This window comes from Macrotis lagotis, chromosome 6, assembly GCF_037893015.1.
Source record: "Macrotis lagotis isolate mMagLag1 chromosome 6, bilby.v1.9.chrom.fasta, whole genome shotgun sequence".
NCBI classification, from domain to species: Eukaryota; Metazoa; Chordata; class Mammalia; order Peramelemorphia; family Peramelidae; genus Macrotis; species Macrotis lagotis.
This window is the reverse complement of record NC_133663.1, coordinates 45,420,224-45,436,146: the sequence shown is the minus strand read 5'-3', so window position 1 is coordinate 45,436,146 and position 15,923 is coordinate 45,420,224.

Sequence of the window (15,923 nt, the reverse complement as noted above, 5' to 3'; positions counted from 1 at the left end):
ATTTCAGTCTGTGTTCTTCTTCCATCTCCTCAGTGAGCTAGTACGATTTACCTTCCTCAGGCCGATTGCATTTGGAGGTTTGCAATCTCATATACTCACTACAACTCTAGGAAGTAGGGGTTAGTATCGCTCCCATTTTAATGAGGAAATTGAGACGGAGAGAGGTTATAGGACGTGTCTAGCATCTCAGGTTTGTGAGGAAGGGTTTGAACTCGGGTCTTCCTCGGGTCCAATGTTCTGATCAAATGAAGTACTTATAAGTCTAGAACATTGCTTGCTGCTATTATTATTTTATCCATTGCATCACTTCGCTGTTAGCCTTCACTGTCAGCCTCCTTCTGTAGCTCTTATTTCTATTTCTGTTATTCTTATCCGCTACATACCTTAACACCGCTTCAGAAATAGCAGTCCTAGAACATCATAGATTTTGACTTAGATGGAACCTCAGAAGCAACATCAAGGTCACACAGAAGTAGGATTTGAGCAAAGTTCCTCTGACCCCCGAATCCGTGGCATCTTTCTAAATGAACATCCTCCCTGCTCCCCTCCTTCTCTCTTCTGGCCTACTGTTTCAGAAAACTGTTCTAGCAAAGGCTTCTCATCCTTGTGTGTGTGAGTTGAGAGAGCCAGGTACTTGGCTGCTCATGCCTGAAGCTGGTCATGATGTTGGTCCTTACTTCTCAAAGAAGACCATGACATCAGGGAGGTGATGCGGTGGCACGCACTTGGGCTGGATTTGAGTGAGGGAGGTGCTGTGCAGAATCACCAGCCTCTTTTTCTCCTCCAGAACCATCTGGCTCCAGTGTCCAGTGAATGACTGGAGGTAGCCCTGGATGTGGGGCAATCAGAATTAAGTGATTTGCCCAGGATCACACAGCAAACGCCAAATATCTGAGGTCAAATTTGAACTCAGGTCCTCGCTCTACCCATTGTACCACCTAGCCCCATGAAAAAGAATAGACCTAGTGATTGGCAACTTTGAAAGAATTGGAGTGGGGGGGCGGCGGCTAGGTGAACAAGTCTTAAGCAATTCTCTCAGTATTAACATTCATCTTTGCCAGAGAATTAAATGGTCCAGGGGTGGTTAGGTGGTGTAGTGGTGTCAGGAGTACCTGGGTTCAAATCCGGTCTCAGACACTTACTAATGACCTAGCTGTGTGGCCTTGGGCAAGCCATTTAACTCCATTTGCCTTGCAAAAAAACCTAAAAAAGAATTGGAGCACCCACACACAGCCAGGGGGTGGGGAATAATTGAGATTCCTCGAGACCCCAGTGTTTCTCTTGTATAACAATAACTCTTGTTGGGTAGAAGACAATTATTTCTTCTTTGTTATTTCCAAGTGCAGGTCTGTTTATAGGCAGGGCAGTTTTCCCAGGACTGACTGCCTTCCCTTCTTGCCCCACCCTTCAACTTTAGAAACACACACACACACACACACACACACACACACAAAATTATAACAAAACTAGAAATCTGAATTATAACTTAAAAATTCCCCAGCAAATGTTTACAACACAGAGAAGAATGACTTTGCTTTTGTTTAAAGTGTTGAAATGGAGATGACCCATCTATCGCAACTCCTAAATCTGGGACTTCACCCCCTCCCCCCAAATACAGTATTTTATAGATTCATGGACTATTTCAACTACTGTTGGAGATGGCTTGATCTAGCCCTTTCATTTTGTGGCTGAGGAAGAGGGAAAGTGACTCCTCCAAGGTCACTCAAGTAGAAGACAGAGTAGGGGTTCAAACCCAGATCCTCCAGCTTCAAATCAATCATCTTTCCATTACATCCTTCAATCAAATTCAACTGAACAAACTTTTAGATGGGCTAGATGGGCAGCTAGGTGACACAGTACAGAGAGTGCTGGCCCTGAAATCAGAAAGACTCGAGTTCAAATTTGACAGACTAGCTGTGTGATCCTGGGAAAATCACTTAACCCTGTCTGCCTCAGTCTCCTCATTTGTAAAATGAGCTGGAGAAGGAAATAAATAGGATACCACTTCAGTATTTCTGACAGGAAAACCACAAATGGGATCATGGAGAGTTGGACGTGGCTGAAAACCACTAAGCAATCTTATGTGCAAGACTGATAGAAGCTGAATCTACAAAGATGAGATGAGTCCTGCCCTGGAGAGCTTACACTCTGCTTGGGGAAATATTATATAAAGTATTATATAAAAAGACTTACCTAAGATCTGCCAGAGACCACATTCAACCAGCCCTCTCATTTTAGCCTTCCTTCTTTTATTTAAGTCCCAGAAAGGTGAAGTCAGTTGCTTCACCCACATACCAAATGTCATCACTGGGATTTGAACCCAGGTATGCAGACTCCAAATGCCACCTTTTCAGTATAACAAATAGCTGCTCAGTAAACAGGCCTGTTGAAGTTCATATAGAAATCTTGGGATATTATCTAATGCAAGTCGTTCCTTTTTGTGGAGTAGGATCTAGAGAATTGGACTTAGACTCAGGAGAGCCTTAGGTTCCAGTCTCATTTCACTTATTAACTCTGTGACTCTTGGAATGTTATTTAACTTCTCGGTGCCTCAATTTCCTTATCTGTAAAATGAGGATTGTATTTGATGAGCCATAAAATCTCTTCTAGCTGTTAATCCTATGAAATGTTGGACTTCCCCAAGATTACATTATTTGTTTTCTTTTAATTTTGTTCTGTTTATTAAACCGATCCCAAACTAGAAGCCAGGTTTCATGATTTCCAGTTAACATGCTTTTTACATAGTTTTAATGTTTAATGTTGACTTGTATTTAGTCATTCTTGTTTTCTTTCTCCTTATGTTGAAAACGGATAAGCTATTTCATTTGGTTCCATTAAACTTTCTTGTTTAGCTATATCTGGTGGGGGTGGCTAGGTGGCTAGGTGGCGCAGTGGATAAAGCACCGGCCCTGGAGTCAGGAGTACTTGGGTCAAATCCAGTCTCACATTTAATAATTACCTAGCTGTCTGGCCTTGGGCAAGCCACTTAACCCCATTTGCCTTGCAAAAAAAAAAAAAAAACCTAAAAAAAATTGCAGGTTTGTGAAATAAAGATTTCCTAAAAAAAATAAAAAGACTAGAGATTTTAGTTATATCTGACTCTTCACGACCCCATTTGGGGTTTTCTTGGCAAAGATCCTAGAGTGCTTTGCCATTTCCTTCTCCAGCTCATTTTCCATATGAGGAAACTGAGGCAAACGGGGTTAAGTGACTTGCCCAGAATCCCATGGCTAGTAAGGGACTGAGGTCAGATTTGAATTCAGATTTTCTTGATTCAAGAGCTGGGACTCCATCTACTGCAACCCTCAGCTATCCCTGTTTCACATGTAGGATCCTGGTCCATATCCTTTCAAAACCATATCTCATGAACCTCCAGAGATGTCAACTTGTTATCCTGTCTAACTAAAGACAAAATTAATTCAAAGAAAAGGTATTTAGTGAAATCATATGGCAAGATTTGTGGTAGAATGTTTCCTTAGTCTTCCTGCCTCAAATCCTTCCTTGGTCCAGAACATTCTCCACTCAGCTGTTAAAGTCATTTCCAAAAGTATTTGTTACCCTCCCTTCCCACTCTGCTTAATAAACACCAGTGGCTCCCTACTGGAATCAAATATAAAATCCTGTTTGGCATTCAAAGCCCTTCATTACCTGACCCCTTTCCTACCTTTCTAGTCTTACACGTTACTACCCCCTGATCTCCCATCTGTGGGCACTTCCACAAGCTGTCCCCCATGCCTAGAACTTTCTCCCTCCTCATTTCTGTGGCCCCCCACTTCCCTGACTTCCTTCAAGTCCAAGCTAAGAAGCCTTTCCTTATCCATCACTTAATTCCAATACCTCCCCTTTATTAATTATCTTTAATTTATCCTATCTAGAGCTAGATTGTACCTAGTTGTCTGTGATTCTCCTCCCCCCCTTAAACTGGAAGTCCTTGAGAGCCGTCACTGCTTTTTGGGAAGCTATGTGGCCCAGTTGTTAGAGCACTGACCCTGAAGCCAAAGAGACAGTGGGGGGATAAGGTGAGATTGGGGAGAGACCTTCTTTTAACTGCTTCCTTCAGTTTCATGTGGGAGGGGCGGTGGATTCTCAGGCCACCTAAAAGATGGCATCCATGTGGGAGAGAGAGGAGACCTCCTTCTGGTAGATGGAAGACCCTGGACGTTCTCTGTTGGTCTTCCAGTTTCAGTCAATTCCAGGTATGCACCCAGTGGAAAACTGGGTGCATACCTAGAATTGACTGAATCTTAAAATCTGTGGCACAGGCTCCCTCTCTTTCCAGCTGAATCTAGGGGTGAAGAATGTATTTATTCACACCAGGTTCTACAGAACTCTATCCAGGAAAAGGGGCCTTAAGGGCCTGAGGATAGAACCACTTTGGGGATTTGATCTCATTGGTTCCTTTCAGTTCTAGGTTTGAGGATTGAAGTCCTGGAAGTAGGAGCATGGCTCATATTGACCTTGGAGGATTTCAGGTTAGATGTTCCCCACCCCAGCAGGGGAGCCCAGAGAAGTCTGGGCATCAGGATGTCAACCCAGGATGGAGGAAGAAAGAGGGTCTTTGGACATGGGACTAAAGCTTTGAAGGAGCTGAGCTACACTGTGAACCTAATTCCCTTCTCATCAGTCTGAGATAGCAGAGTGGGGTTTATTGGGACGAAATGATTGTATATTTGTTCTGGCTATACCTTTGAGGTAAATGTTTCTTTAAAAGCTGATCTGACCATTATATATGGTTAAATTGAACTGGAGAGCATCACCATTGGAAGACTGGGCAGAGATACGAGAACATCCCTCTTCCCCCTCCACTCAGAGTACTGGGAAACCCTATTTTTTTGTTTTGTTTTGTTTTTTTAGGTTTTTGCAAGGCAAATGGGGTTAAGTGGCTTACCCAAAGCCACACAGCTAGGTAATTATTAAGTGTTTGAGACTGGATTTGAACCCAGGTACTCCTGACTCCAGGGCCGGTGCTTTATCCACTGCACCACCTAGCCGCCCACAGGGAATTATTAAGTGTCTGAGACCAATCCTATTTTTATTGAATGTTATTGTTCAGTCATGAATAACTCTTCATGACCCGATTTGGGTTTTTCTTGGAAGAGATAACAGAGGGGATTGCCATTTGCTTCTCCAGCTCATTTTTCAGATGAGGAAACTGAGGTAAACAGGTCACATAGCTTATGTCTGAGGTCAGATTTGAACTGAGGATGATGAGTCTTCCTGATTTCTATGCACTAGAAGCCCTGATTGGCTATTCTCAGCAATACAATGATCCAAGACAATTCCAAAGGACTCATGATGACAAATGTTATTCAGAGAAGAACCGATGGAGTCTAAATGCAGATTGAAGCAGACATTTTTTTACTTTATTTAGTATAAGTATGTTTTCTTTCACATCATGACCAATGTGGAAATATATTTTGCATGACTGCACAAGTATAATCAATATCAAATTGCTTGCTATTTCAGGAAGGGAGAGAATTTTTTTAAATGCATATTAAATATTGTTTTTACTTGTAATTGGAAAAAATATTATTCAACAAAACTAGGCCTAGACCCATGTATCATTTCCTATACCTAAATAAGGTCAAAACAGATAAAGGATTTAAACCTAAAGGCTATTCAGTAGCCAGATTAACAGATCAAGAAGTATTGTATCTGTCGAATCCATGGAGAGGGGAGAAATTTATGGCCAAAAAAGAAATAGAGAACATTATAAATTACAAAATGGATGATTTTGACTATATTAAATTTTAAAGTTTTTACTCTAATAAAACCAATGCAGCCAGATTAGAAGGCAGGCAGAAAGCTGGGAAACAATTTTCACAGCTAGAGGTTCTGATAAAGATCTCATTTCTAAAATAATTTAGAGAACTGAATCAAATTTATAATATTACAAGCCATTCCCCAGTTGATAAATAGTCAAAAATATGAACAGGCAGTTTTCAGAAGAAATTAGAGCTATTTATAGTCATTTGAAAAAAATGTTCCAAATAATTATTGATCAGAGAAATGCAAAGTAATACAACTATGAGTTACTACCTCACCATCCGTCAGGTTGACTAAGAAGACAAAAAAGGAAAATGATCAATGATGGAGAGGATGTGGGAAAATTGGTACATTAATGCACTGTTGGTGGAGCTGTGACCTGATCCAGTCATTCTGGACCATACTCGGGACCTATGCCCAAAGAGCAATAGAATTGACCATACCCTTTGATCCAGTAATGCCAACACATAAATCACAAAGAAATCATAAAAACAGGAAAAGCTAACATGTTCAAAAAATATTTATAGCAGCTCTTTTTGTAGTGGCAAAGAAATGGAAATTAAGGGGATGCCTGTTAATTGGGCGAATGAATGACCAAGTTATGGTATATCAATGTTATGGAGTAATACTGTTCTAAAAGAAATCATGAGTGAGGGGCAGCTAGGTGGTGCAATGGATAAAGCACCTGCTCTGGAGTCAGGAGTACCTGAGTTCAAATTTGACCTCAGACACTTAATAATTGCCTAGCTGTGTGGCCTTGGGCAAGCCACTTAACCCCATTTGCCTTGCCAAAAAAAAAAAAGAAATCATGAGTGAATGGCCTTTAGAGAAGCATAGAACATTGTTCACATTAACAGCAACAACACAGCGAGATGACCAACAATGATGGATGTGGCTTCTCTCAGCAGTTCCGAATTCAAAGACTACTCTGAGTGACCTGCTATGGACAATACCATCCACATTCAGGGGGAAAAAATTATGGAGTCTAAATACAGAGCAAATCATACCATGTTCACTTTTTTTTTTTGTTCATTATCCATTTTATTTATTTATTTATTTATTTTTATTTATTTATTCTCATTTTGTACAAATTTTTTTTACATTAATAAAATATTCTTGTTTAAGAGTAAATGAAATACCCCCTCCCCCCATAAATATAGACTTGATGGAGCGATAAAGTAAAGGGGAGAGAAAAAATTAAAATTAAAAAAATAATAACAATAATTGTAGGTATGGCCAGGTGGCGCAATGGACGAAGCACCAGCCCTGGAGCCACGAGCACCAGAGCCCACATCCAGCCCCGTAGAACCAACAATCACCAGCCATGGGACATGCAAGCCACGCCAACCCCACTGCCCTGCAAAAGCCAAAAAAAGAAAAAAAAAGACCCAAAATAAAATAAAATAGTAATAATAGAAGGGGTGGCTGGGTGGCAGACAGAGCATTGGCCCTTGAGCCAGGAGCAGCCAGGTCCAAATCTGGCCTCAGACAACCAACAATCACCCTGCCATGAGTCTCCAGGCAGGCCACCCAGCCCTATTTGCTCTGCATCCTCGTCCAAATAATAATAATAATAATAGAAAATGTGCTTCAGTCTTTGTTCCAACCCCAGCAACTCTGTCATGGGTGGATCACATTCTTTATGGTAAGTCAATCGCAAAAGTTACTTCCATATTTTTCCAACGTTGCCATTGCTGATCGCAACTCCCTCCTTTCTTATTTCTCCACTACCATGTACTCTATTTTCTCTCTCCTTTCACTGACTCTGCTGTAGGGTAGCTGAGTGGCACAGCAGACAGATCCCTGGTCCTGGGGCCAAGAAGCCCTGAGCCCCCATACCACCCCTTAGGCCCAGAACCCACCTGGCCCTATGGTCCCGGACAGGCCTTCCAATCCCAGCCCCTTGCAAGAAGTAAAAAAGAAAATGTGTTATATCTGACCAGTCTCCCCCCATGGTGCATCCTCTCCTCCTTTATTCACATCCCCACCCCTTCCCCCTGCTCCCCCCTCCTTCTTACTCCAGATGTCTATACCCCATTGAGTATATTTGCTGTTTCCGCTCCTAGCCACCTCTGATGAGAGCAAAGGTTCCCTCATTCCCCCTTGCCTCCCCCCTTCCATGTCATTGCAATAGCTCATTGTAATAAAAATCTTATTATATGAAATATCTTGGCCTATTCCCCCTTTCCTTTTTCTTTCTCCCATCACATTTCCCTTTTTTTCTATTGACTCCATTTTTACACCATATTTTATCTTCGAATTCAGCTTTCTCCTGTGCTTCAACTACAAAAGCTCCCTCTACCTGCTCTATTAACTGAGTAGGTTCATATGAGTATTATCAGTGTCATTTTTCTATGCAGGAATACATGCAGTTCATCATCATTAAGTCCCTCATATTTCCCCCCTCTCCTCCACTCTCTATGCTTCCCCTGAGTCCTGTATCTGAAGATCAAACCTTCTGTTCAGCTCTGGCCATTCCAACAGGAACATTTGAAATTGCCCTGGTTCATTGAAAGTCCCTCTTTTTCCCTGGAAGAGGACATTCAGCCTTGCTGGGTAGTTCATTCTTGGCTGCATTCTAAGCTCTTTTGCCTTCTGGTATATTGTATCCCAAGCCCTACGAGCTTCCAATGTAGTTGCTGCTAAGTCCTGTGTGATCCTGACTGCAGTTCCACAATATTTGAACTGTGTCCTTCTGGCTGCTTGTAATATTTTCTCTTTGACTTAGGAGTTCTGGAACTTGGCTATAATATTCCTAGGGGTTGGTTTTTTGGGATCTCTTTCTCGGGGGGATCGGTGGATTCTCTCCATTTCTCTTTTGCCCTCTGCTTCTAGAATATCAGGGCAATTTTCCTGTAGTAATTCTTTGAAAATGATGTCAAGGCTCTTTTCCTGATCATGAATTTCAGGTATTCCAATAATTTTTAAACTATCTTTCCTAAGTCTGTTTTCCATATCAGTTGTTTTTTCAATGAGATATTTCACATTTTCTTCTAATTTTTCATTTTCTTGGTTTCAAAGTATTGATTCCTGATTTCTGGTAAATTCATCAATCTCCCTGAATTTTATTCTTTGTCTGAAGGATTTGTTCTCCTCAGAGAGTTTTCTTATCTCTTTTTCCATCTGGCCAATTTTGCTTTTTAAAGCATTCTTCTCAACTTTTTGAACTGTTTTATCCATTTGACCTAAGCTGGTTTTTAGCATGCTATTTTCTTCAGCATTTTTTTGGATTTCCATGACTAAGCTGCTGACTTCATTTTCATGTTTTTCCTGCATCTCTCTCCTTTCTTTTTCCAGTTTTTCTTCTAACTCCCTCATTTGATTTTCAAAGTCTTTTTAGAGCTCTGTCCTAGACTGAGCCCAATTTCTGTTTTTCTTGGAGTCTTTAGATGCAGGAGCTTGTGCTTCCTCATCTTCAGACTGAGTATTTTGGTCCTTCTTGGGCTCATTTGCAAAATATTTCTCAATGGTCTTCCTCTTATTTCTCTGCTTGCTCATTTTCCCAGCCTGGGCCTGGTTTTGGGGTGCTTCCTGAGCTTTTGGGACACTCCCACAAGGGTCTCAGTGTGTGAGCCTCTGTCCTCCCTCCTGGTCTGTGAATAACCATAAGCACCCCCCTCTGCCACGGGGCTGAGGTGGGGGGGCCCTGCTGTTCTATGGGGGGCCTACACTGGGATCAGGATCTGAATGTGGTCAGAGCCCCAGAGTCCTGTTCCAGGGGCAGAGGACAGAGCTCGGCAGTCTCTCTTCACTCCCCTCCCTCAGCTCAATGGGCTCATGCCCTGGGGGCTCCTGCTTACCGGCTCTGCCTGCTTCTGTTTCCTGGATCAGGGCTGGGGAAAGATGATGCTGCTGGCTGTGTGCCCTGAGGGCTGGGCTCCATGTGCTCGCTCTGGCAGAGGTCCCCCGCTGTGCCCCCACTTTGTGCCGGTGCTCCCTGGGGTGTAGCTCAGGAGACTCCCTCGCTGCTGTGAGCTGCGGCTCCCAGCGCCCTGGGGCTGTCTCCGGGAGGCTGAGGTTCTTTGGCTCTGGTGGGCCACCCCTCTGGCGGGCCGCCCCTCCGGCCCCGGGGAGCAGAGCCTTTCTGCTCTTTTCCAGGTTACCTTGAGTAGGAGAACTGCCTCACTGGGTCCCTCTGTGGGTTCTGTCTCTCGAAAATTTAGTTAGAGTCCTTAGTTTAGAAGTTTTATCAGAGAGCGCCTAAGACCAGATCCTTTCTTGTAGCCATCTTGGCTCCGCCCTCACATGTTCACTTTTTAAAAACATCTTTTATGTTTTACCTTTCTCTGTCATGGTTTTTTCATTTCCCTGTAGTTCTAATTCCTCTTTTAGAACATGACTCATCGGTAAATATATTAAATAGGAATATACTTGTACAACTTTTATCAGACTGTTCCTTGCCAGGGCGGGAAGGGGGAGGGAGAAGGGAAGGAGACTGGTAGAAAAATGTGGAATTCATAAACTTGCAATGGATGAAATTGGAAAAATAAAATAAAATTTCAATTTAAAAAGAAAACAAAATGCATATTAGATATTGTTTTTACTTGTAATAGGAAAAATATTACTCAACAACAACAGCAGCAACAACACTAAAGACCCCCGAGGAAGGGACAAAATACTAAACACCCAGTGTGAATGGGGAGAACACAGAGAATCAATCTTACATAAGTTTACCACTTTGAAAGAGGTAATGAGAGGTAACAATGGCTTTGAAGGTAAGCTTAATGAATTATACAACCCTAGGCAATTCACTATACTCCTCTGTGCCTCAGTTTCCTCAACTGTAAAATATGTAGATGGAGGGGAGGGGATTGAACTCAATGGCTTCTGAAGTCCTTTCTTGTTATAGGCTTGTGATCCTAGTCTACAATCTTATGAAATAGGGTTGGCTAGTCTTTGGACTAAGAGGGTGCACAGTTTATACTTCTCTTACCTACACATAGCATGTTTTTTCCATTATAAGCAGAAAACTTGAAAGATATTTTATTGCTATTGTAAATGTGTAAAAGTATAGACTATCAGTAAAATAATTTACAAATTTAGCTTCAAATTAAAAGGGAAGGGAGAGAATAACATACAGGCTTACTAGTGTCCAGAAAAGGCATCCATCCACTCCAGTCCCAACTGGAGAGAATATTAATGCAATTGTCATTCATGTTTGTAAATCATCGAGATGACGTTATAGACAGTTTCCCAGCTGTATATTTCAAACCTTTCCTCATAAAAAGCAAAGAATCATTGGATACTGGGGTTTGAATCCTTTCTCTACTACTTATGTGACCTTGGACAAATATCATTTAACCTTTCTAGGCCTCAGTTTCCTCATTTGTGAAAATGGAGATAATAGCAATACCTTTCTCATAGGGTTGTGAAAATTCAGTGAGATAATATGTGTAAATCACTTTATGAATCTTAAAACATAATGTAAATCTGAGTTCTCTTCCTCCTCCTCCTCATTCCACTCTTCTTCTTCTTCCTTTTTCTATTTTATTGTACTGTTCAACTCAACTTTTCAAACACCTTTAAAGCTACTGAAGCAATGGCGGTGTCTATGCACTAAGTAGCTTATTATTCTTATTTATATTTCAGTCTAATAATAATAATTTATTTTCTATGACTTTTGAGATGTTTTTTTTTATTTTCATCATTTTCTTTTAAAATTTTGAGTTCCAATTCTCTCCCTCTCTTCTATTTCACTTCTCACTGAGAGGGCAAGCAATATGATATCATTTATACATATAAAGTCTTATTAAATATATTTCTGTTAGTAATATTAAAAAAACAAAAAGAAGTGAGGAAATTATACTTCAATTTGTATTGAATTTATCAGGTTTTTCTCTGGAAATGAATAATATTCTTTTCATGAATTCTTTTGAATTGTCTAGGATCATTGTCTTGATTAGAGTAGCCAAATCTTTCACAGGTGATCATCATTACAGCACTGCTGTTATTTGCACAATGATCTCTCAGTTCTCACTTCACTTTGTTTCAGTTCATTTATGTGTTGCCATAGTTTTCTGAAATCAACCGCCCTTGCCATTTCTTAGAGTATAGTAGTACTCCATCACAATCATTTGTTGTTCAGTCATTCTCCAGTTGATGAGCATCCCCTTGAATTCCAACTCTTTGCTACTACAAAAACCTGCTATAAATATTTTTGTATGAATATGTCCTTTTCCTTTCTTTCATCTCTGGCATACTGACCTAGTAGTGGTATTGCTGGATCAAAGAGAGTGAATAATTTTATGCTCTTTGGGCATGGTTCCTGATTGTTTTCTATAATGCCTGGACCAGTTCACTACTCTACCAACAATTCATTAATTTACTTGTTTTCTTTCATCCTCTTCAGTATTTGTCATTTTTTTTTTAGGTTTTTGTAAGGCAAATGGGGTTAAGGCCACACAACTAGGTAATTATTAAGTGTCTGAGACCGGATTTGAACCCAGGTACTCCTGACTCCAGGGCCGGTGCTTTATCTACTACGCCACCTAGCTGCCCCCCATTATTTGTCATTTCTGATAGGTGTGAGGTGGTACCTCAGAGTTGCTTTAATTTACAATTCTCTAATCAGTAGGGTTTTATGCATTTTCATATGACTATAGATAGCTTTGATTTCTTCATTTAAAAATTCTTTGACCATTTTTCAGTTGGGGAATTGTTCTTATTTTTATAAATTTAACTCAATTCCTATATATATATATTTTTTTGAGATATGAGGCTCTTTCAATAAAACTTATAAAATTTTTTGTTTCATTGTCATATGTTTCCTAAAAGTTTCCCTGATTATTTCTTTTACTTCTCTTTTGATTTTGCTTTGTCTGAGGTAATGATTGCCTTTTTTACTTTTGATGAACTTCAGTCCTTTATTTTAACTCTGTGTCTGCTTGAAATATGTCTCTTGTTAATAATATATTGTTGGATTCTGGTTTCTATGCTTTCCCTCCTTTCTAATCCATTCTTCTTTTATCCACTTCTGTTTTATGGGTGAACTTATTCCATTCACATTCATGGTTATGATTACTGCGTATTTCCCTCCATCTAATTTTTTTTAATTCTCTTTTTGTTTTTGTTCGTTTTGTTTTTGCAAGGCAATGGGTTTAAAGTGACCTATCCAAGGTCGCTCAGCTAGGTAATTGTTAAGTATCTGAGGTCAGATTTGAACTCAGGTACTCTTGACTCCAGGGCTGGTGCTCTATTCACTGCTCCACCTAGCTGCCCCTATTCTCTTTTTATCCTGTCCCTCTTCCAAAGTCTGTTTTGCTTTGAGTTACTGTTTCCATAATTCTCCCTTTCTTTTTATAACCCCCCCTTTCCCTTATGTTCTTTCTTATTTTCCTATTAGTAAAGATTTCCATATACACCTCTGTGTGTGTATGTGTGTGTGTGTGTGTGTGTGTGTGTGTGTGTTCCCTCTTTGAACCAATTCCCATGAGAATAAGATTCATATATTGCTTGCTAACCTTCCTATTCTTACTTCACTATAAAAACTGTCGTGTACTTTTTTTGTGAGAAAAATTTCCCAATTCTACTTTTCCCTTTCCCCTTCTCCCAGTGCATTCTTTTACTCACCCATTCATTTTTTGGGAAATCATTCCAATATAATTGACTCAAACCCATGCTCTCTGTCTCTGTAAATTCCTTTTAACTGCATTAATAATTTCAAAATTTTTAAGAATTTCATGAATCATCTTCCCATATAGGAATATAAACACTCCCTTACAAGTTGCTTATGATATCTTTTCTTCATTTTTTCCTTTTTATACTTCTCTTGAATCATATGTCTGAATGTCAAATTTTCTGTTCAGTTCTGGTCTTTTCACCAGGAAGGGTTGAAAGTCTTCTATTTCATTAAATATCCAGAGTTTTGCTGGATAGATTATTTTTGGTTGTAATCTTAGTCCCTTTACCTTCCGGAATATTACCTTCCAAGTCCTTCCTTCCTTTAATGTGGAAGCCACTAAATCTTGTGCTATCCTGCTGTGGTTCCAAATCTGAAACATTCCTGGTTGCCTACAATATTTTCTCCTTGACTTGGAAGCTCTTAAAATTGGTGATATCATCTCTGGGAGTTTTCATTTCAGAATCTCAGGAGGTTATTGGTAGATGTTTTTCAATTTTTTTTCCTTTCTGTATTGAAGATTTTAGAACAATTTTCCTTTATAATTTCTTGAAATATTTTTTGATAATGGCTGATTGTTCAGTAATTCTTAATCTCTATTTTTTATCTCAATTGTTTTTCAATAAGATATTTAATATTTACTTCTATTTTAAAAAATTCTTTTTTTCTTGATGTTTCATGGAGTCATTAGTTTCTACTTATCTAGTTCTATTTTTTAAAGGATTATTTTCTTCAATGAACTTATGTACTTCTTTTCATTTGATCAGTTCTGCTTCAGTGAATTTTTATGCCTATTTTGCAATTAGGCCAGTTTTTAAGGTGTTATTTTGTTCAGCAGTCTTTGTGCTTCTTTTGCCAAACTACTAATTCTTTTTTTTAAATAATGTTCCTATATCACTATCGTTTCTTTTTCTAGTTTTTCCTCTACCATTCTTATTTCTTCCTTTACCTCTTCTAGGAATTCTTGTTGGCCTCCAGTCCAATTCTGAGGCTTTGTTTGCAGCTGTTTTCATATTCTTTTCTTTTGAGTTTGTATCTTGGTCTTCCCTGCCACTATATTAGCTTTTTATGATCAAGTTCTTTTGTTATTGTTTGTTCACTTTTCACAATTTATTTTTTAACTTTAAACTTTTATGTTAAAGGGATGCACTATCTCAAGCTCCAGACTTTTTCATGCTATTATTTTTAGATATATTTCTGGGTTGAGCAGGGAGCCTGCAAGTTTTTGGGTAGTGTGCCTGGGAACAGGTGTTGGTTGGCACTACTCTCCTCCTCTGCTCCCCTACAGCCACAAGCACTAGTGCTCCTCTTGGACCTGGAACTGTTATCAGGACCCCTGACCATAGACACATCTCTCCACTGTGAAACTGTAAGCCAGAATTGTGTATGGGCAATAGAATTACTAATCAGTACCAGCTGTGCATGGTGTCTGCAAAAGGCCGTCTATAATCTCTGATCAGTTGTCTGTCCCCTTTGCTATCTTTGGGTTGAAAACTCCTAAACTGCTGCCAAGGCTGCAGTTACTGTGATCAAGTGTGTGCATTCTGGACAAGCCTTCACTCTGTCACAGATCCCTCCTGAGGACATCCCAGACTGCAAAAACATCATGTTGACTTGGACACTCCAAACTTTTGATTTGAGGTGTTATTTTAAAGTTGTTTGAAAGAGGGAAATGTTAAGAGTTCATCTGGTTTGCTACCTCTAATTTGCTCTCTCGGCTTTATTTCCCACCCCAAACCTTTTTTAATCACATTTATTTTTGGTGTTTGGAACATTCAATTCTTTTTTTTTTTTTACGTTTTTGCAAGGCAAATGGGGTTAAGTGGCTTGCCCAAGGCCACACAGCTAGGTAATTATTAAGTGTCTGAGACTGGATTTGCACCTAGGTACTCCTGACTCCAAGGCTGGTGCTTTATCCACTATGCCACCTAGCTGCCCCTGGACCATTTAATTCTTTGGCAAAGATGAATGTTAATGTTGAGAGAATTGCTTAAGACTTGTTCTGAATCCTTGAAAACATTATGATATTAGGAAAAATAGGCATATCTGAAATGAATGCTAAGCCATCTGGGACCAAGGTTGAAGTCATATTACAATGGAAAACTTCAGGGGGTGTTTACCTGCCAAAGACAATATTTAGTATTATTTGGGAAGGTCTTATGGCAGGCAAATGCTCTTATTTCAACAGACTTCCATTAGTTATCACTTTTACTTAATTGAGATTTTTCTTAGCAGGTTTGCCTTATGAAAATACTACAATAATGACTGGAGTGTAATGGAGCAGAACTTAAATCTATAGGTAAAGGGTTGACTTGTCTTGATATTGATAAATAATGCTACAGAAAAGGAAATGAGTTATCTTTATGGAAAGGTGTGTGTGTGTATGTGTGTATGTGTGTGTGTGTGTGTGTGTGTGTGTGTGTGTATGTGTGTGTAGTGGGGAGGCGAGTTGAAAGTGTTGAAAGAGGCTTTAATACTGCAGCAGTCCTTTTCCACTAAGTTTGATTCAATAAACTTGTAAATTGATCTATTGGGGCTC